This window comes from Pseudophryne corroboree, chromosome 4 (genome assembly GCF_028390025.1).
Source record: "Pseudophryne corroboree isolate aPseCor3 chromosome 4, aPseCor3.hap2, whole genome shotgun sequence".
Taxonomy (NCBI): domain Eukaryota; kingdom Metazoa; phylum Chordata; class Amphibia; order Anura; family Myobatrachidae; genus Pseudophryne; species Pseudophryne corroboree.
This window is the reverse complement of record NC_086447.1, coordinates 643,655,721-643,679,267: the sequence shown is the minus strand read 5'-3', so window position 1 is coordinate 643,679,267 and position 23,547 is coordinate 643,655,721. Positions and strand designations below refer to the sequence as shown.

Below are 23,547 nucleotides of genomic sequence, written 5' to 3'. Positions count from 1 at the left end.
CTAAGTCCAAGTCCAAGAAAAATACGTCTTCTGCGGAAATTTCCTCCTTTATTTCTAAGATGAAGCCTAGTTCCACTAAAATACCGGCCGTCCCTCCGCCCGCCCCGGTTTCAGAATCTGAGGAAGACTCATCTGCCCCAGACCCCTCCATGAAAGATTGCATTTCCTCTATCCTGGCGGAGATGAAATCGCTGAAACAAGCTTTTCACTCGGAGATCCATAAAGCCATCTCAGGGCTCAAGGCGGAGATATCTGATCTTGGGGCCTGCACTAATGACGCTGAACAGAAAATTGACGAAGTCATTGCCTTCCAGCAGGAACTTGAACACTCAGTCTACGTTATGCAGGAGGATATTTACTTGCTCCAAGACCAACAGGAAGACGCAGATAATCGCGCACGACGTAATAACCTGCGTATTAAATACATTCCGGAGTCGGTGGAACCAGCACAATTGGAAGATTTCCTCCTTAGATTTTTCCAACACCTCCTTCCGGACGTCCCGCGGGAACAGTTCCTCCTGGACAGGGCTCACCGGGCCTTGCGCCAAAAACCCTCGACTTCGTCCCCTCCAAGAGACGTAGTTCTACGATGTCACTACTTCAAAACCAAGGAAAAAATTCTAACAGCGGCCCGGAATAGAGACTTGGGTATATTTGACACGCACAAGCTAATGGTGTTTCAGGACTTATCCCCTACCACTCTTAAGAGGCGCTTCGACCTGCGGGAGTACACCCAAATCCTCAGGGACAACCAAATCCGTTACAGATGGGGTTACCCCTTTGCCCTCATTGTGCAACTCGATGGGAAGAGACTGTTGGCACGTTCGAAGGAGGAGGCTCACCGGCTTCTTTTGAGACTTAACCTCTCTCCCCCGGAATCTGATAAACCTGACTCCCCACGGGAAGCTCCAGTTCTTCAACGTACTCCAGTCTCACCCCTCCCGCAACGGGCGCCTCGACGCCTTTGGTTGACAGTCCCGGCAAAAACCTCTGTGAGACATGACCCTTCGTGAACATTTCTTCACAGCTGCACTGCCGGGTTACTACATGTCATTTTCTACTGTTATGTATATTAGCTTAGAGGTTTACGGGTTCCTTTTTGCTACAGTGTTCATATAACTGAACATGTGTTCTCTTTGTTCATAAGATTCAAAAATGGTTCATTACGGTTAATTGTTGTTATGTCCCCCCAGGTCGCCCCCCCCCCATCTGATTGGTCGGTGGGCCCCTTGATACTCAAAGCCATACCCCCCACCGAGCCAGTATAGTCAGTTTTGAGCATAGGGGAGAATTCCTCTCCCTTAATACCCCATACGGGAGCTCAAACATTCAGACCCGTACGATGCGTACAATGGGTCATTGGCTCGGTACGTTATACATGTTCATTTCTTTTCATTTTGCACTGTTCTTTATGTTTCTATCCTCCATTTTCCCTCTTCTTTCTCTACCTCCCACTCCTCTTCTCCCCCCCGTCCCCCAGGGAGATCATTTATGGGCCCTTAGGGCCATTGGAGTTTTGCTTCCACCTGTGCAGTCATGTCTGTTAACGTAATATCCTATAATGTGAAGGGTCTCAATAGTCCCCAAAAGAGGACCAAATTATTTCTCTTTTTGAAACAGGTGGGGGGAGATCTGGTATTCCTCCAGGAGACACATTTCAAAGGTACTTCCCACCCTGAATTACGTTCTAGACGCCATCCTGTCGCCATACATGCCTGTGATCACTCCCAGAAGAAAAGAGGGGTCGCCATATTGATCCCCGCCCATCTACACTTAGAATCAGAAAAAATTGTTAGGGACAAGCGCGGAAGGTTCCTCATTATAGTAGGCAAGCTTAATAATGTCCCCATCACCTTGGTCAATATCTACGCCCCCAATGTCAATCAAGCCTCGTTTTTCACCTCCTTAGATTCTAAAATTGCTCAGTGTAGGAAAGGCGACATTTTAATGGCAGGAGATTTCAACACTATACTCCATCATAGTCTTGATCGCTCCAGCTCCCTACCAACATCCCAGGCCCATACACATACTCGCAACTCCCGAGCCCTGCAGTCCCTACTTAAAAATCACTTACTCTTCGATTCCTGGAGGGTTGTCGACCCCTTAGTTAAAGATTACACATTCTTTTCCCCAGTGCATAATCTATACACTAGAATTGATATGATTATGGTAGGAAGAGACCTCACTTCTCGAATCCAGAAATGCTGTATTCATCCAATTACGTGGTCTGACCATGCCCCGATATCCTTATCTCTGTCTGGGCTGGCTCGCACTCTTTCCCCCCCCCCTCTTGGTCCCGTAACGATGCCCTCCTTCAACAGACCGATGTGCCGCAACAAATTACTCAGGCATTGGATGATTATTTTAATGAGAACCAAACCCCTGGTATATCGGACATGACCCTGTGGGAGGCGCATAAAGCGGTCCTTAGAGGCCATTTTATTCAGATCGCGGCCAGACTCACCAAACAGCGCTCCCAAAAGATCTTAGAGCTCTCTGACCAACTCCACCATCTGGAGGAGGTTCATAAGTCTTCTCTAAACCCTTCCGATTTAGACAAACTACTTAAAGTTAGGGGTGAACTTAATATGCTGTTGTCTCATAAGACTGAACAATGCCTTAGACGCCTCAACCAGATTTATTACGAAAAAGGGGATAAAGCAGATAAAATTTTGGCCAGGAAGTTGAGGGCTCAGATCTCCTCAAAAAATATCTTATCTATTCGCACCAAACAGGGAACACTAACACACGACCCTGACCGCATTCTGGGTGAATTCGAGGAATTTTATAAGCTATTGTATAACACGGAGGCGGTCCCTTCGTCGTCTTCATCGAGATTCGATGAGGGGATCGAATCCCTTTTAGATAAGTGTGACCTACCATCACTGAGCAGGTCGACAGTCTCTCAGTTAGGCTCAGAGATAACTGTGGAAGAGTTAGATAATGCACTTAAAACTCAGAAATCTGGTAAAGCCCCTGGCCCTGACGGGATGTCAATTATGTATTACAAGAAATTTAAAGGGATTCTATTACCCCATCTCTGTAGGCTCTTCAATGGCTTCCTCAGAGGTAACCCTCTGTCACCCCGGGCACTAGAGGCACGGATAGTTTTAATTCATAAACCTGGGAAGGACCCCAACTCCTGTGCTAGCTACCGCCCCATCTCTCTACTAAATAACGACATTAAAATCTTTGCCAAAATTCTTGCCCTGAGACTAAATCCAGTTCTCCCGCGTCTGATCCACGCGGACCAGGTGGGCTTCATCCCAGGCCGACAAGCTAGGGACAATACCCGCAGAACCATTGACTTGGTCCATCTTGTCAATAAAGCTAAATTGCCCTCTGTCCTTCTCTCGCTTGATGCGGAGAAGGCTTTTGATAAAATACTTTGGCCTTTCATGTTCGCTACCTTGCGTAGGTTCGGCCTGGGAGGAAGCCTACTTCAGGGTATTCAGGCACTCTACTCCAACCCTTTTGCCAGGGTCCGGGTTAATGGCAAAGACTCTCCCCTCTTCCAAATCAATAACGGTACACGTCAGGGGTGCCCTCTGTCTCCGTTAATTTTTGCCATGACCATCGAACCCTTGGCGTGCATGGTTAGGGCTAATCCTGATATTAAGGGCATCACTGTTGGCTACGAGGAGTTCAAATTGTCATTATTTGCAGACGATGTTCTGTTAACTCTGTCTTCACCTAATATTTCTATCCCCAACCTATTTAAAACCCTATCATTATATTCTCATTATTCGGGATATCGTATTAACTATTCCAAATTGGAGGCCCTCCCTTTGCATCTTAATGAGGATACCAGATCTCTCCTAGCTGTTAACTTTAATTTTGCTTGGCGCTCCAAAAAAATTAAATACCTAGGCGTGTTCATCACGAACTCCTACGACTCCCTATACTCTGAGAATTTTCCAGCCTTATTTAAGTGTATAGAGTCGGACCTCCGGGCATGGGACAAGCAGATTATAGCCTGGTTCGGACGGATAGTCTCAGTAAAGATGAACATCCTACCCAGGCTCTTATACCTGATTCAAACAATTCCCGTACGCATTCCCGCTGAGGCCTTAGGCCGAATGCAGAGACTCTTCCTAAAATTTATATGGTCGGGCAAGCCTCCTAGAATTAGGACCTCTACTTTGGTACGTGACCCACTAGCTGGAGGCAGAGGTTTGCCGGACATTCGTAAATATTACCATGCAACTCACCTGAGCCAGGCTGTCGCCTGGTTTTCCCCAGCGCCCCATCTACCCTGGATTCGAATCGAGCGTCTAGCGGCCGGGGTCTCCACTTTGGTTTCCCTACTAACGCCGACCAAGTCAATCCGGACAATGCAAACATGTCCCCCTCCCACTAAATTTACCTGCTCCCTGTGGTGTTTCTGCATTCGGCATTATGGTTTATCCACTTTCCCCTCGCCCATCACCTCCATTTGGGACAATCAGGAATTCCCCCCTGGTTCCACCTTACGGTCCCACCCATGGTTCCACCTGAGCTCGCGTCCGGGACTGGTGTTTGACTTCATAGAGGGTTCCTCCTGGCGCTCCCTTCAGTCCCTACGTGACAAATATGATATCCCTCAACCTGTATTTTATGAGTATTTACAAATTCGTTCTTTCTTAAGCTCCCTCTCAAAATCCCAAGTCATGCGTCAACTTACCCCCTTGGAACGTTTGTGTATTTATTCTCCTATGCAACAGGGTATTATTTCCATACTTTATGGCTTACTACGTTCTCTGAAGGCAGCGAACATACTTCCCCATGAGCGTAAATGGGAACAGGACCTTGGCCCACCCCCTGCAGAGGACTCATGGGAAATCATCAGGCAAAATGTAGCCCAGTCCTCAATTTCCTCCTTAGTGAAGGAAAATTCCTATAAAGTCTATACTAGATGGTATCGGGTCCCTGCAACACTGCATAAGATTTTTCCCGGGTCATCCCCATTGTGTTGGCGCGGATGCGGCCAGACTGGAGACTTTAAGCACATCTGGTGGTCCTGCCCCAAAATATGCACGTTCTGGGCCCAGGTGGAAACCCTCATTGGCTCCATTTTCCACTCGCAAGTAGCATTGGGCCCTTGGTCGGCCCTCCTGGGCCTACCTTTGCCCAACTTTGACACCCAGGCGAGCAGTCTGGTACTCCAAATTCTACACGCCGCCAGATGTGTGATAGCTAAAAATTGGAAAAAAAACACTCCCCCCCCAGGAGCATGTTGATAGCCAAAATATGGCATATTTCCGTGATGGAGAAAATCACGGCCTCCTTACGGGACAGGTCAGAGAAATATAGGAGGATATGGGATCCTTGGTTCACCTATACTACGCCCTCTAATGCCGGAGTGTGATACCCTCCGTCATATGGGTCTCAATAAGCAAACGAGGTATTATACTGTCCACAGTTGTAAAGTTAGTAAAGAGTGCAGTTAGGGGGTGCTACCTCCCTTGACATGGCTCTACCTTGTTTGTTTGTATGTATGTTACTATGATGATCCCCCACTCTCCCACCCCCCCTTCCCCTTTCCTCCTCTCTCTCTTCTTCTCTTCTTCTTTCCTTCTATCCTTCTCTTCACTTTTAGTTTAAACACAGAAAAATTGTTGTCGATATATATATATATGGTATTGATGATGTACTTCCCTGTTGATGCTACATTTGGTTATTCCCCATGGGATAACATGTATGTGATTTTGAATATTTCATTTGGAGTCATCATCTCCTGTTTGTCTTGTACCAGCATATTCGACTTCTCTTCAATAAAAAATATTAAATAAAAAAAAAAAAATAGTACGTTCTCTCTGACACTGTAATTAAGTAATACTGTTGGTAGGACTTCCTATATAGCTTTGTCACCTACAGTTTTAGAGACAACACTCATTTCTTCTTGAAATTAGTATAGATCTTTTATGTTTTAGTCAGTCAGGATGTATCTGTCATGTTTTTCCTATTGTTAATGTGATAGTTTGGAAGTGGAGGCAGGTAATTTCAGCTGACCCACCCCATGCCTATACCTACTTTCTGTCACGATATCCTAGTGATGGTAAATCTAGCTCCTCTATGGATGCTATTTCTGTTGTTTTTTTCCTGCTTTTACTTTTGTTGTTTGTCTGTTTTTCTCCCACTGATGCCAACTTTGTTCTTTTGGCCTTTACAGAAGTATGCACATGCCCAATATATCATACCTCATTACTTGCTGATGTCTGTATCTGTTTTATATCTTGTACTGTTTTTAAGTCTAAATGTCAAAGGCCTGAACTCGCTTCAGAAGAGACGTTTAGCTCTCAAATACTTTGCCGACCAAAAAGCGGAGGTGGTTGCCATACAGGAATCGCATTTCCCATTGCACTACCGCCCACAGTTCTCCAAAAATAACTACCCTTTATCCTATATTTCTTGTGAGCCATTTAAAAGAAACGGAGTTGCTATACTTTTTCATAAATCTTGTCACTTTCAGTGGGAGAGCAAATTGGTGGATTACAATGGCAGATATTTGATTCTCGTTGGGAAGATACAATCTATCTATGTTACTTTAGTATCGCTTTATGCCCCTAATACCAAGCAACCTCATTTCCTCAAAAACTTTTTCCAAAAACGACACGATGTTAAGAGGGGTGCGGATTTTGTTATGGGTGACTTTAATTTAGCTCCTGATCCCCTATTGGATAAATCCTCAGTCCTTGATAAGCAATCTGGTAGTGCTGCTCGATCTTTAGCTGCCTCTTTCTCTAATTTATTAATGGAATTTGACCTATATGATGCCTGGAGAATTAGAAATGCGGGCTCAAGGGATTATGCATATTATTCAGCAGTGCACAAATCTTATTCCAGAATTGATTTACTCCTCACTGATAAATGGTCCTTACAGTTAATCCCCAGTGTTGAGATACTGCCGATTTCATGGTCTGATCATGCCCCTTTGGTGTGGTCTTGGTCTTATAATACACTTAGCTCTCCCCCAAGACCTTGGAGTTTGTAGGACTATATTTTAAGAGCTGAGAATGGACTTTCTATTTTGCGGGAGGCACTGTCTTCTTACGTGGAGGTTAATGACCCAGCTGACACCTCTATTGCTACTCATTGGGGTGCCCTAAAGGCAGTTATGAGTGGGGCCTCGATCCAGGCTGCAGCCTGTATTACACGTAGAAATCAAGAAGTTCAGTTAACCTATGAGCTTCAGGTGGCCATGCTGGAATCCCATCATAAAAAATCTCCTAGTGTCTCTACTATTCTTACAGCTTTAAATGAAGCTAAGAGGAAGCTCAATAGTTTATATCTGTCTCAGGTTCAAAGAGTGATTTCTGCTCTGAGCCAAAAATGTTATACTCTAGGTAATAGAGCTAATAAATTGTTAGCACGGAAGCTAAGGGACAAAAATGTAATTAATAGAATTAAGAGTCTAACTAACCCGGACGGGTCTATATCATTAAATCTGAAAGATATTGCTAACCAATTTGCCTCTTACTATGAGAATTTGTATAATCTCAATCGAGATCCCCACACTCCTCAACCCTCATTATGTCTCATACGCTCCATTCTAGATTCAACTAACTTGCCGTCTATTTCTTCTGAAGACGCTTCTGCACTCTGTCTACCATGGACCGATAGGGAACTTCACATTGCCCTGGAATCTTTTAAGAAAGAAAAAGCCCCTGGCCTGGATGGGTTTATTAATAATTTCTATACTGTATTCCATGAATCCCTCTCCCCTACTCTTATTAATTTGCTAAGAACCCTTTCCCTAGTGAAATGCTGGAGGCTCGGATAGTTATGATACCCAAGCCTGGCAAGAGCCTGTCTTTGTGTCAAAACTATAGTACTTTTGAATACTGACATAAAGGTATATGCTAAATTGATTGCGAATAGACTGAATCCATTAACCCCTTTCTGGTGACCCAGGATCAAGTTGGTTTTACTATGGGCCATCAAGCTCCAGATAACACCAGGAGGGTCTTTTCCCTGTTACAAGCCTCCTCTATGCATCAGACGCCTCTACTACTACTCTCTTTTGATGCAGAGAATGCTTTTGACAGGATCAATTGGTTTTATATGACAGAGGTTCTTGCTAGGTTTGGATTTACTGGCCAGTTTCTACATAGTATTCTTTGCCTGTATTCAGGACCTACGGCAAGAGTTTTTAGTAAAGGGTTCTTATCCAAATCCTTTCCCTATTACTAATGGCACCCGACAAGGATGCCCTCTGTCGCCATTCATTTCGCATTGGCGACAGAGCCCAGAGCAGAAAAAAATTAGGATTTCCACTTTGGTAGATGTAGTTCGTATAGGTACGTTACATCATAAGATTTGCTTATTTGCAGATGATGTTGTTTTATTTGTAACTAATCCTGAATCCTCTCTTATAACGATACATAATATTCTCCAAGAATATTCTAATATATCATACTGTAAATTGAACACATCCAAAACGGAAGCACTAGCTTTGGGTTTGGACAATTCTCTCCTTCAGTCTTTACAATCCAGATATGATTATTCTTGGCAAACCTCTTTACTCCAATATCTAGGAGTTAAAATCCCTTTAAATTTTCACAATGCAGTCACATGTAATTTTCTTCCTCTTCTAGCCCAATTTATGGCACTTACTAAACAGTGGACATTTATGATATTTCCTGGATGGGATGCCTCTCCTCTATTAAAATGATGCTCCTTCCTAAAATTCTTTATTTATTTAGAGCTATCCCCTATTTAGTTCCCAATAACCTACTCAATAAGTTCTATTCTGTGATATCTAATTTTATCTGGAAGGGTAAAAGGCTTAGAATGGCTAGAGCTCATTTGTATAGGTCTAAAAGTAGTGGTGGTCTCGCCTTTCCAAATCTTGAAATTTACCAATATGCATGTTTACTTGACCAATTGAAAGACTGGCTTCCGACAGGACCTGTTAAGCCATGGGTTGAAAGGCATATGTGTAAGGGTTTCCCTCTTTTTCAGATGTGATCTGGATTCCCGCTTCTCACAGACCTCCCTCTACTAGATCCGTTAAAAGTATCTCTGACACCCTCCTAGTTTGGGATAAACTAATTGCTACTCATGGTGAATTCACTCTACCTTCCCCAAATCTATCTCTCCTGGCAATTTCAAAATTAATTCCTGACTTTTCTTTACAGAACTGGCATGATTTAGGTATTTTAGCGATTAAAGACTTATATGATATTTCAGTGTTTAACACTTATCAGCAATTGCAAATACAATATTCTATTCTGCTGCATTCACCTGCCCCACACTTTCTCTCTTCTCCCCATCCGTATATATTCTCTAAGTTTTCTGCCCTAGGCCATAAGAGCAGTATATCTCAATGGTATTCTACCCTACTTTCTCCTCACAATGAACCGAAACTTCAAATCCAGGTTAGGTGGGAGTCAGAACTAAACATTTTTTTGACAGATGATGAATGGAGTAAACTCTTTCTTAATGTCTTTAGAATGTCCAAATGCATAAACCATTCAGAAATGATGTTTAAACTAATACACGGTTTATACCACACCCCAGACAGACTTCATAAAATTTGACCCGAGTCTTCTAAATTCTGCTGGAGACGATATGGGTTAGAGGGAACACTAATTCATATATTATGGTCAAGCCCTATTATTAAGCAGCTTTGGATAGAGGTTTTTGATCTGATTAAACAGATTACAAATTGTCCCCTCCTTTTCTGCCTCAAGTTGTACTCTTGTACTATTTCTCCACATTTGTACCACATAAATATGTATATATCATAGAACATATATTTATAGCGACTAGGACTGCTATAGCTAAATATTGGAAAAGAGTGGACTCCCCACGCCTATCCAAAATTATAGCTTCTGTCCAACACAGCTTTGAAATGGAAACCATAGGATTTAAATATTCTCTAGCCTCTGCTTCTCCCCTCCATAAATGGTTGTCCTGGTCGAATTATTATTCCTCTACTGTAGCTTCACAAACTGTTCAGAGTTAAGAGATTCCCGGTGGTTGTCCTCTCAGTCCTTATTCCTTATAAACCTCTACTGTCGAGGATTGACTTGGTCTTTGAGTTTTTGTTTTTTTTTCTTTCTCCTGTCTCTTCCCCTGAGGTCCTACATAATTAGAAATTGCAGGCATGTGCATACTTCTCGCCTAACTTATGATTTTTCACTATATACTTATTGTCCGATTTTCTCATTTTGATATTTGGCATCTTTCTCCCCCCTATTTTCTTTTTCTCTCTTTCTTTATTATGTTGTTTTTCTTATTAAAATTGCTGATTTAATGTTTCTGTGCGATTGTTCTCATATATTGTTATTTTGACCTGTATGATCTGTAATGTCAAAATTTCCTTAATAAAAAATATTTCAGTCAAAAAATAGACACTGATCAACACGTTTCGGCACTTTATAGCAACTTTTTCAAGAAAAGTGTCTGTAACATAAATACAAAACAATATATGTATACCAAATACATATAGAAAATGTCGAAATCATCCAAAGCAAGTCTAACTTACCAATTAAAAAGGGCACCGATGTATAGCCCCAAACAGCAACCTCAGACTGAAGATGCTATCAACGCACATGTATGTGCTATAAAAGTATCCAGGAAGCTGTTTCTAAACCAGAAATTCTGGACCACTCATCATTTCCATAATGTACCATCAGATCAAATAACCTTCCTCCCATGGTGCAGTGTGAATCCAATGAAGCAGCAGTGATAGCAGCTCCAACTGCATCTGAATGACTCTATCTATTATTCCATTTTAGTTCAGGACTCTCCTAACTTGTCTGCCCATGAAACCGCATGGGAATCAGACCTCAGTTCTCCTCTTAGGGACAAACATGGACCACAAGTAGAACAACAATATCAGCTTGTCTATCAAGGAGAAACCTTACAAGGTGTATACGTGATGATCTCTGTACCAAAACGTCTTTATCAGATCTAACTCAAAGCATCTGACCAATGTTGCCGTAGTTGTGGACATATTGGCACCTTTTACCACATCTGTTTGACATGTAACATAGAAACGGCACGTAAGAACCACTTGGCCCATCTAGTCTGCCCTAAACACATATGCACTCTAGAGTTAATTTTTTTCAGGAGCCAGTTAACATACCAGTATATTTTTAGAATGTGGTAGGAAACCAGAGTACTCGGAGGAAACCCACGCCAGTACGGGGAGAATATACATACTCCAAACAGGACTGTGGTGTATACAGATTGCTCCTCTCATGGCGATAGGTCAGTCGCTTATTGCTTCAGTAATGGTCCTCTATCTCCCTCTCACCCCGGCCAACATGCTTTTGTGTGCCCTAGTCTACCAGGCATCGAAACAGGTTAAAAAACTGATCCTACATATTGCTGGTGTTGCTCAATATCAATTGTCCAAAGCCTGGAAACTACCCTATCTCGTCAAGAGCTGGTGAACAGGGTTTGATTTGTATCTAAAATGGAATATATTACCAGTCTCCAGAACAATACCGTGGTCAAGTTTCACAAGGTTTGGACCCCTTGGTACAAGTTCCATAATGCAACCCTTCCTGGACTCTCATGATTGCATGTACAGTATCTTTCTCTTCTCTACATCTTTCTGGTGCTCTCTCCTACCTTTCTTGTCTTCTGTCTTTCTCTACTCTCATAAGCTTTTTATTTTTTTCCCCCTTCTCTTGCCGCTGGCCTTGTCATCCCACCCTACTTCACTGTTTGCTCCTTGCTTCCTCCTTCTCTTGTCCCACTTCACCCCCTTTTTCCTCCCTCCCATTTCTTTAATTAACCTCCCTATAATTGTTGCATACACTTTGTCTCAGCTTAATTGGCCACTTGCACTTCGCGCTCTTGGCTCCTGTACTATATTTCTTTGCAGGTTTTTCGTGCCCATTTTAGGCTGCAGACCGACTTGGTGATTTTGCCTGACCTTACTTTTTTTAATTTTTCTCTTCATTCCCTTCTCTTGCCACCAATTTATATTCATTCCCTTCCTTCTCACTGTACGGGATAATACATGTATGTTCCTCTTATTTTGATATCTTTATTGTTTATCCTGATATTGGGGTGTATTCAGTGCTAGTCGGAAACAACTCCGTTTCTGATAGGTTTCCGTTCCGCTGGGACTCGACAGTTGGATCCCCTGTGTCCGGAGTTTCCGGTCTATTCAATGAGTTTTGAATCTGACACTCCTCTTGTCTGAAAAGGACCAATCAGTCGAATAGTGGGCGGAATGGATTAGACTTCCCGCTCTTGTGCACCTGATATAATGAGTGTTTGCTGCGTGGTCCAGTTGCCATTTTGGTGACCTGCAGAGCGGAGATAGGTGCTTGCAGAGTGCTCATATGGCCTCTTTTGCTGTGGAAAAGTGCACTACGGTGAACAAACACCCAGCAGACCTTTATCCAGCCAGGACAGACTGTGTTCCAGTAGACCTTCATCCAGCCAGGAGGAGAGACATTTTGGGACCATTTTAGACAATTTTAGGTAAGTACCAACTGTGGTATGTAAGTGTATATGGCATTGCATGTGGGTGCATGTGTACTTCAGGGGTGTTTTTGTGAGTTTGTGGTACTTTGTATGAGGTTTGAGTGCAGCATGTAATGTTTGGGTGGGGGACGGGTGCCAAGAGGGACATTTGGGGCTGCTTGGGTGTGTTTGGGGTATGGTTAAAATGTGTTCAGTGGTGCTTTTCAGTGTTTTTCTGTTGATGGGGGTATTGCATCATGTAATGTTGGGGTGAAGGGGTGAATTTGGGGTACTTTAATGCTGCTTGGGTGAGGTATGTTTTTTTAAAATGTGTGCAGATGTTTTTTTTATGTTTTTTTTTATGTTTTACTGTCTGGATTTATTTCTTCATGCAATGTTGGGTTGAAGGGGTGACTTTGGGGTACTTTAATGCTGCTTGAGTGGGGTATGTTTTTTAAAATGCGTACAGATTTTTTTAATGTTTTACTATCTGGATTTATTGCATCATGTAATGTAATGTTGGGGTGCAGGGGTGACTTTGGGGTACTTTGATGCTGATTGGGTGGGGTATGTTTTTTTAAATTGTGTGCAGATGTTGTTTTTTTAATGTTTTACTGTTGGATTTATTGCATCATGTAATGTTGGGGTGCAGGGGTGACTTTGGGGTACTTCAATGCTGCTTGGGTATGTTTTTTTTTTTTAAATGTGTGCAGATTTTTTTATATATTTTACTGTGTGGATTTATTGCATCATGTAATGTTGGCGTGCAGGGGTGGCGGAGGGGTGACTTTGGTGCTGCTTGGGTGTGGTTTTAGTAATTTTAAAATGTGTGCAGGTGTTTTTTAAAGTGTTTTACTGTTCTGGCTTTATTGCATCATGCAATGTAGGGGAACAAAGGGCGGCGAGAGCTGACTTTGGTGTACTTTGATTCTGTTTGGGTGTGGTTGTAGTATTTTTAAAATGTGTGCATGTCTTTTTATTTTATTGTCCTTGCTTTAATGCATCATGCAATGTGAGATGCGGGGGTGGGTATGTGGTGTACTTTCAACCTGCTTGGGGGTACATATGTAAAGTTTTATATTTTATACACTAACATACACTAACATACACCCAGTCACACTCACAGGTCACTGTGAGCACTGCCAGGTACACTGACATGCAGGGCTGCCAAGAGAAATCCTGGGCCCCGGTACAACAACTTCCTGGGCCCCCCTGCCCCCACTGGAGGGGGTGTGACCACAGCATGCTGAGGGCATGGCCACTCCTCTTTGGGGTTGTATCTAGAACATCAGAAGAACCTACTCACAGTAACATGGCATGCCTCCCAGCCAGGGCAGTAGAGAGCCCGGTTGGGCCCAGGTACTTTTCAGGGGGCATGGCCTAATCTAAAGGACCTGGGCCCCTCTTTCAGACCTGGGCCCAGGTAATTTGTACCCTCTACCCCCCTCTCTTGGCGCCACTGCTGACATACACCAGGCACACCCACAGGTATATTTGCGCACTGACAGGTACACTGACATACCGTTAGGCACATCCACAGGTATTTTTGCGTCCTGCCAGGTACACTGACATACACCTAGGCACACCCCCAGGTTACTGAAGTAATGCATTTGATTTTTTTTTTCTAAAAGCCAACAAGTCGTCATGAGAAAACATCCGAAGATGACCTAAGCCAGCAAGAAGAGATGCCAAGCCAACAGAGGGCATCAAAAGAACAAGGACATTGAGAGAAGCATGCAAAGAAAAGGCAGAGCCAGGTAATTATAAAGTCACTTTCCACACTTGCAGCCACACTGACATACACCTAGGCACACCCACAGGTACAGTATATTTGCGCACTGCCAGGTACACTGACATACCGGTAGGCACACATACAGGTTTCTTTGCGCACTGCCAGGTACACTGACATACCAGTAGGCACATCCACAGGTATTTTTGTGCACTGCGAGGTACACTGACATACACCTAGATACACACCCCAGGTCACTGAAGTAATGCATTGTATTTTTTTTCTAAAAGCCAACAAGTTGTCATGAGGAAACATCCGAAGATGACCTAAGCCAGGAAGAAAAGATGCCAAGCCAACAGAGGGCATTAAAAGAATGAAGACATCAACAGAAGCATGCAAAGAAAAGGCAGAGCCAGGTAATTATAAAGTCACTTTACACCCTTGCAGCCACACTATCATACACCTAGGCACACCCACTGGTCACTTAGAATTTCTGCATTAAATTTTTTTACACCTAAAAGGCAACCTGTCAGCCGGAGGATTGGTCGGAAGAGGAAGCTTCTGGAGAAGATTCTGGGCGGAAGAACCCGCGTGCAGCCCGCTACACTGAGGCAGAGAACTGTGCCCTAGCTGAAGGCGTCGACAGGTCCTACGACATTCTGTACGGACCAAGGGCACAGATAACACCATCAAAGCAGAAGCGCAAGATATGGGATGCCATCGCGGATTATGTCACTGCAGTTTCTGGAAAACATCGGGACTACAGAAACTGCATGAAGAGATACAGTGACTTTAGAAGACAGACAAAGAAGAAGATGAGAATGCAGCGACGGCATGAGTTGGGAACCGGAGGTGGACTGGAACTAAACATCAGATAGTTGCTCTGGGAGAACATCATCAAAAGAAGGATGAACCCCGTAATGGTTCAAGAAGTTACAGGAAATTCCAGAGGTGGAAGAACCGCCCAGACGCAGAAAGATACCAGGAACCTAGAAGTCCAAAAGAAGACGTGTTGGTAAGAATACAATCAAATGTTCTGTACTGACTTCTTAATTATATGCAGTGCTTAATTGGTTTGGAGCACAGAGACTGTGACACACGAGCCTCAAGAAGCAGTTGAAGAATCCATGACCCAGACTATTGACGCTCCAACAGGCCTGTTCGACTCATCAGGAGTCACAGATGAGACATTTCAAGGATCTGATGTCAGCCGCTCTGACAGAACTTCAATCCCAAGCCAAAGAATGTCTCAAGATTTGAGGCACGGAGATGCTCCTGGAGAGTCGGAACCAGCGGAAGTAGAAGGTAAATATGTGAATGCAAGTTCAAATATTGTTTACTAACGATTATGTTTTATTTTTTGGGGAACTTTTGTAAACAGATGTGCCCAAGACCAGCAGCGGACTTGCATCGGGGATTGGACCCTATTACAGGCTGGATTTGCTTCAGGAAAACACGGATGAAGAGGTGGATGTCCCAGCTGCTGTTTCTACACCCCTGCGTAAGTGTTGAGTAATAAAATTTAAACCTGTTTAAAAAAAGTGTTTGTGCTCCTTTAGAAAAATTATTCTTATTTGTTTCTTTTTTATTTCAGCTGCGCAGATGCAATTGGTGAGAGACATCCAGCAAGGGCAGGATCCTTCAGGAATTCAGCGGGTCCAGAACCTGGCAGAAGAGATGCAGCAGCTCCAGAATTCTTTTCGGAATGTTGTGAACACCAGACTGGTGGTCATTGAGAGGACAATGGAGAAGATCCCGAACAGTCCAGCTGATCTTCAGAAGGACAGGCAAGAAGATCAGAGGAACACCATGGAAATCCTCAGAATTCTCACGACATCCATCAACAAGCTGGTGGACGACATGGCATGTCATGCTGCCAGTTTCAGCCAGAGAGCAAGAGACAGTGTCAAGCTCTCAACTAACCGCAGCTGCCCTCAAGTTGATCTGCGAGAAACTCCCAACTCCAAGTCAACAACATTGCACTCAGCCACCACCACCACCAGCTACACAAATGTCTTATGCCCTTGCTCCACCAGGACCCTTGTATGGACAATCACTGCAGTACCAAAGGTATGCAGGGATGTACCCGGTGTACCAGCAGCATCCACCTACGCTCGCACGGGCCTCAATAGCTGCATCGGTACAAAGGGCTCCCCGAAGACCTCCAGAGCCTTCAAGGACACCACCACATCCGGATACTGAAGAGGAGGAGGTAGATAGGCCAGACAGAAGATAACGGTCGTATATTTTCATACTTTCAACTGTGTTTTTCAATCCCTATTTCTCCCTTGCATTAGTTTTTTTTTCTTATTGAGTTGGGCGTTAGGAAAACATGCGCGTGCATGTATAAATGTGGGAAAAGATGATAGGTCCTTTAAAAATGAGGTTACATTTTACATGGGCCAATAAAGAGCAAATCTGATCCCACATTTCTATATTTTTTTTAAATAATGTACCAAGATGTGTTACTTGTTCATTCACTTGTACTTTTTATATTCTTCATAGGGATAGTCGTCAATGAGTTGTGGACAACATTGACTGTGTAGAGCTTACAATGGTGAGTAATGGAATGTTTCACACATACACAAACACTTTGCCCTACAGGTGTTGCGGAAACACACATCCCCACATTACTGGCCGCATTACAAAGTAATGTACAAAACTTTGGAATGCAGCTGGTAATGCTGGGATGTGGTTCCACAACTGCTGCTGGTCCAATGGAGTAAGGACCATGACATCCAAACAGTGCAAATACTTAAGTCTTTTCTCAATTTGTTTCAGATTTCTACAAAAGAACATATTTCAAAGAAAAAGAACCAAGCCGAGAACTTAAAGATTTTAGAAGATTTATTTATACATCCAAATAAAAACATAACTTTTTATTTTCAATAAAAATTTTAAACTATATATTTGTGTTGTCTTTCAATAATTGTTAAAGTAATAGTAAATTACTATTCCACATCAATTAGAAGTAGACATTCAAGGGGTGTGGGGTAATTCAGAGTATCCAAGGCTGTTCAAGGTCTGCAAGTACATCCAAGGGAAACCTGTGGGAGAGAAAAAGGTTTATTAATAGGGTAAAATAGTGTGTTTCATCCTGCAGCCAAAGAGTGGCCCAGCTACGCAGCTTTGGGAACAAACACTATTGTCACAACCATTCAAGAATGGGGTACAGCATCTCACCTGAAGGGTCTCCTGGTTACACCAGAGTGGGGGGTCCTCATCACAAGTAGGCCGTCCAGGTACAGGGGGGGTGTAAGCACCACTTTCCACAGTAGAGGGGTTCAAGGTCTGGGTCTGCAAATACATCCAAGGAAAACCTGTGGGAGCGAAAAAGATTTTTAATTAAAAGGTATAAGTTTTGTTTCAATAAGCAGCAGGAGTGGGCCTGGTCCCTGGTGAAAAAGTCAAGTGTCACACCCATTGCAAGACTGGTGTTCAGCATCTCACCTGAAAGGTATACACGACACAAGGGGGTTTCCACATCACCAGTAGGCCTTCCAAGTGTGTGTTGTAAGGGTGAAGTGTCCACATCTTTTCGGTGTCCAGGTAGGATGTTCCAACATGGTAAACCTGCAGGTTTTCTTCACATTGTTTCCCACCCAACAGCAAGAGTGGGCCCTGTCCCTGGTGAAAAAGACAAGTGTCACAACCATTGCAAGAGTGCGGTTCAACTAAAAAAAATTTTGGGATAACATTGTCGAATGTCACATCAAAACCCACTGAAAATGTTTTGACAATCTTCAATTGAATACTGTTTTGTCGAAAAGCCGTTTTTTTAACATTACAGAAATTCAACTGTCGGAAAGGTAAAAGACGGAACCTTTTTTGACAATTTTTCTGTTGGAAACGGGCATTGAATAGTCGAATCGAATTCAACAGGTTTTTTTTTGGTCGGAAAAACCCACGTTTCCGACAATTTGAGCCTTCCGACAGGCATTGAATAGACCCCACTATCTATTGTATACCGTTTTGTTCATTGTCCATGTGACTCTTCAATAAACCTTTTACGATTTGATAAAATAAAAATTTCGGTTTTTAATAATCAAGGCCCAATCAAATAATTTACAGTAAAATGGACAGGAAGAAGAGTGATATAATTTTTTGCTCTTCCCTAATTGCAAGGGAACCTTGTATGTTGCATTCTATAGAAAAATGGTGTCCTACTGTGTCCCCATTTGCCCTGGAGAGCTAAAGTAGTCCAACTCTGGTACCAGTTAGAGCGCCTTCAAACTCAATGTCCTCTTGCCGTGGCTTGACCTAATTAGATTTTGGAACCAAACCAAAAAGCTACAGATAAAGAAGTTTCTTCCTATGAGCCCCAATAGTACAGGGAACATGATATTCAAATAGTTTTCTTTATTTGGATACTGTAGTTATTCATTAATGTTTTGGTTTTATAAGTGATGCTGCATATTAACATAGTCTTAAGTGTAGTGCTAAGGTCTAGTGCTGCATGCAATCTTCTTACTATCTGCTAAAGGTAGTTTAGGACTAGGACCTGGTTATTTTTATTGGTTTTGAACCAGGAGATACTATTATGGACAATCATCATACAAGTTTACAGTATAGATGGATGGTGCCACCATATCTTTTTATTACTGCCCTTCTCTCCCACAAAAGGACTGTTGGACTGGCTGATGAAGGCAAAAGGGTTCTCAGTCTCTTCCCTTTCTAGATTGCAATGTTACAAGGACTTCTTTTTTTAGCTGTCGATGCCCAGTTAGTGGCACATCAGTGTGACTGCCTATTTAGATGATTTGTGACTCCTTTCCCATTGTTTCACATTTCCTAGACATAATTATTAAAATGGATCTATTAGATTAGCCATTGTTGGAAGGTAGTGAGCCCAGAAGAGTAGGTGGCAGTGGCACTTCACCTGAAGTTCCTGAGCTGCTGTTGATGTGCTTCTGGAGGGATATTAAAATATTATAGAAGGACCCTCTTAACAGTTTCATAATTTATTTTGCATATGCTCCCCAGGCTTTACCTTTTCAACCCAGATGTAGAGTATGACACCCACTGACTGCAAGGCAAGCTGTCTGCCTGTATTTTTTTTTTGAACTGCAGAAAAGTGCCCAGATCCTTGTGTTTTTCTTGTACGGTGATCTAGACATGGGGGGTCATTCTAACCCGTTCGCTCACTGCTTTTTGTTGCAGCCAAGCGAACGGGTCCCTACTGCGCATGCCAGACGGCCGAAGGCCGTAGCAGGGCTGCGATCGCCTCTGCCTGATTGACAGGCAGAGGCGATCGCTTGGCGGAAGGGGGCGGAATGGCGGCGTTTGGCTGCCGTTTCGTGGGAGCGGTCCGGCCAACGCAGGCGTGGCCAGACCTAACGGGGGGCGGGCCGCAGCGGCTGCGTGATGTCACACGCAGCCGCTGTGGGCTGGGGAGCAATGAGTAGCTCCTGGCCGGCACGCTAAAGCTGCGCTGGCCGGGAGCTACTCTGGAAGTGCAAAGGCATCGCCGCTGTGCGATGCCTTTGCACTTCTGCGGGGGGGGGGGGCACTGACATGCGGGGCGGACTAGCCCTGTGCTGGGCGTCCCCCCGCATGTCAGTGTGAATGATCGTAGCTGAATTTAGCACAGCTACGATCAACTCAGAATGACTCCCATTGTCTGGAATGACTAGTACCCTTTGCTTGTGAATGGGCATACTGTTCCACTATCAAAATGCTCTCTGCAGCAGGCATATACACTTCATAGCACAACTCTCCATTTTCTCCCCCTGCAAGATGGCTTTTATTAACTGATTCTTTCTCTTGTGAGTTGATTTCCCTCATTCTTTACTTTGCTCTGCTGGTCCATCAATTGCCAATTACAGTATATGCAGAAGCTTCCATTTTCAGACACCATGGGGGTCATTCCGAGTTGATCGCTCGCCAGCTATTTTTTGCAGCGCTGTGAACAGATAGTCACCGCCTATGGGGGAGTGTATTTTCGCTTTGCAAGTGTGCGAACGCTTGTGCAGCTGAGCACTACAAAAAAGTTTTGTGCAGTTTCAGAGTAGGTTTTAACTTACTCAGATGCTGTGAACACTTCAGCCTGTCCGGTCCCGGAATTGACGTCAGACACCCGCCCTGCAAACGCTTGGACACGCCTGCGTTTTTCCAACCACTCCATGAAAACGGTCAGTTGACAGCCATAAATGCCTTCTTCCTGTCAATCTTCTTGCGATTGGCTGTGCGAATGGATTCTTTGTTGAATCCATCGCCCAGCACCGATCTACTTTGTACCCATACGACGCGCCTGCGCTTTGCGGTGCATACGCATGCGCAGTTTTGACGAGTATTGACCTGATCGCAGCACTACAAAAAATAGCTAGCGTGCGATCAGGTCGGAATGACCGCCCTTGTACGAAATAAAAGATAGAGAAATAAAACAAAAGAGTGGAGAAAAATAACATTTGCAATGTATGTTTTAAAATCTTTTATGCAGTGAGTTCTGACCTTAGTGAATAATTATTTTCTTATGTAAATATCATACAGATTTTTACATTGAAGCTATTAAATAAAAAACATTTCTCCTGCAGGGTCCACAGATTAAACATTGGGATATGAAGTAGCGTCAGCGGATTGGCACCAATGATCAAAAGCTTTCAGCCTTCCAGAATGCAACGGCCCAGTCCCCTATATCCCCGCTTCCTGGCTCAGGCAATTCATTTTTTTTGCTGGTGCGGCAGGAGCCGGACCACGATCTTTGGGCTGCTGGTTTTGGCAGCCATAAGCTTGTTATTTAATTTATTTCTTATAGTCTTACGTTTTTCTGAGCAAAGGTTCTAAAAAGCGTCTTAAATGTACCTTAGAAATAGTCACTCCAACAACTCTCCACCAGGCCACAACAACGCTTACCCACGTGTACAGTGCTGTTTTGGCGGGCATCTGTGTAGGATGTACTAGCAAGTCCAGCAGACGTTACCAGGTTGTGTCCGGAGAACGGAGAGAAGGTAAGGCGTCAGTTCCGCTTAGCGGGGAGACGCAAGACACAGCCGCACTGTTTCTGGAAGGAGACTACCGAACAGTCGCTGACACAGCTGCCACCTCGGGCGCACCAGCACTAGGCCTCAGGGATCATAGGCTCCAGGGATTAGTGTGAGGCCACGATCCCTGGGGTTGATGTCAGCAGTGGAGAGTAAGATGCTCCCCTGGTCACCCCTCCCCCCGGTTCATGACTAGTTTCCTCCGAGTTTCCCGCCATGAACTGAGTTCCTGCTTCTTTCTGAGACGCTGTGTATCTAGAGGACCCACTCGCAGCATAGGCGGCTGTGTGACTGGTGCGTCAGTGTTCACTTGGGCATCTGTGTTCACTGTGGGTTCACTGGGCGTTTGTGTACACTATTGGCGTCTGGATCCACTTAGCGTTCACTAATGTATTGATCGATCCTTGGAGCAGGTTGAAGTCTCCCTGTATCCCACTCTCCTGAGTTACAGTAGGTGATACAGCACTAAGGGGGTCATTCCGACCCGTTCGCACGCAGCGGTTTTTCACTGCGGTGCGTACGGGTGCGGAATGCGCATGCACGGCCGCCGCGTTGCCCGGCGACAGGGGTCGCCGGGTTACGTCGCGGCTTACAAAGGAAGCGGTCGCAGAGCCGACCGCTAAGAAGATTGACAGGAAGGAGGTGTAGCTGGGCGGATCCGGAGCGTTTGGAGCTGTTTTCGGGGAGTGGTGAGTATAACGCAGGCGTGTCCAGCAGAACGGAGGGCGGAGGAGTGACGTCAAAGCTGAGCCCATCATCGCTGGTTCCATTGCACAGGGTAAGTAGCTGCAGGGCTGGTCTTGTTTTGCGTGAATTGTTTTTAGCTTAACAGGGCTGCACAAGCAATCGCAGCCCTGCTAAGCTAAAATACACTCCCCCATAGGTGTGGCTAGTTGATCACAGCAGCAGCAAAAAGTTGCTGGCTGCGATCAACTCGGAGTGATCCCCCAAGTCTCTACCTACCATTAAGTACGAGTAGTTTGATAACTGTCTTATGCATATGAGCCTGTAAACTATTGCTGCTGTTTTCTTTCGCTGTGCTACTGAATACGTTTAAAAGTCCTATCTATATAAGGTAATGCAGTACAGGTTGAGTCTCCCTTATCCAAAATGCTTGGGACCAGAGGTATTTTGGATATGGGATTTTTCCGTATTTTGGAATAATTGCATACCATAATGAGATATCATGGTGATGGGACCTAAATCTAAGCACAGAATGCATTTATGTTTCATATACACCTTATACACACAGCCTGAAGGTAATTTTAGCCAATATTTTTTATAACTTTGTGCATTAAACAAAGTGTGTGTACATTCACACAATTCATTTATGTTTCATATACACCTTATACACACAGCCTGAAGGACATTTAATACAATATTTTTAATAACTGTGTGTATTAAACAAAGTTTGTGTACATTGAGCCATCAAAAAACAAAGGTTTCACTATCTCACTCTCACTCAAAAAAGTCCGTATTTCGGAATATTCCGTATTTCGGAATATTTGGATATGGGATACTCAACCTGTAATATGTTTCTCCTACATACTTGAAATGTACAGTATCTGTAGTTGAATATGTGCTCATATTGCTTATTATATTAATGCAGGGGTTCTCAAACTCGGTCCTCAGGACCCCACACAGTGCATGTTTTGTAGGTAACCCAGCAGGTGCACCGGTGTATTAATTACTCACTGACACATTTTAAAAGACCAGCAGGTGGAGCTAATTATTTCACTTGTGATTCTGTGAGACCTGCAAAACATGCACCTGAGGACCGAGTTTGAGAACCTGTGTACTAATGTATAACTTGTGACTGATTGCTAGTGTGATTGCTGACTTTACTATTCACTGTCAGTTTCTGTGTATATACTGATCCCCAATGCTGGTGCAAGGCAGGGAGGGATCAGATTGTGTCATTTTAACAAGTTTTAAAGTGATTCTAGTCACAAATTGTGTAGTTAACACTGTACAGGTGTGCGATTTGTTTATCATGTCTAAGAGAGGCAAGGGTGAGGAGGGTACACTCTCCACAGCAGCATCCAACACTCATGTCATGTTTGTCTTGCAAAACTGGGTTAACCTCTCAGGATCTGGTTCGAAATGGATTATGTGCAAATTGTTTTAGCCTTCACCAAAGCCTCCTGAATAATCCAAGGCAGGCACTGGTTCAAGTTGAACCCCCATTGGCTTCTTTTGCACAGACATTATCCAATATAGCTGAGCGGATAATGCCAGCTCCTATACCAGGGATAGGTTACCCTGTCAAACCTTACATTCTACATTCCCCCGGGGGGGGGTTATCACATCCAGTCCAGGAATCTGCAGCCTTTCAACAAAAACAGGCTGAAAGGCCTGTGGAAAATAAATCACACAGACATGAAACAACATCTTCACAGTCTACACATGTTTCAGATGGGGACTCTT

At 43.9% G+C, this 23,547-nt stretch overlaps 1 protein-coding gene and 1 long non-coding RNA gene across 2 annotated transcripts in view; one reads left to right on the top strand and one right to left on the bottom strand.

The window, feature by feature from the left end:
• The window catches only part of PCNX2 (pecanex 2), an 809,726-nt gene that overhangs the window by 674,546 nt on the left and 111,633 nt on the right, over positions 1-23,547 (top strand). The gene's annotated exons all lie outside the window — the stretch shown is intronic.
• Positions 17,051-23,547, bottom strand: part of LOC134910094 (uncharacterized) — a 70,890-nt gene continuing 64,393 nt past the window's right edge. The window contains exons 2-4 of the long non-coding RNA XR_010176114.1: positions 17,591-17,767; positions 17,324-17,460; positions 17,051-17,187 (exon numbers count right to left, since the gene is read on the bottom strand). This is a non-coding gene — a long non-coding RNA (uncharacterized LOC134910094). The remainder of the gene's footprint in view (positions 17,188-17,323; positions 17,461-17,590; positions 17,768-23,547) is intronic.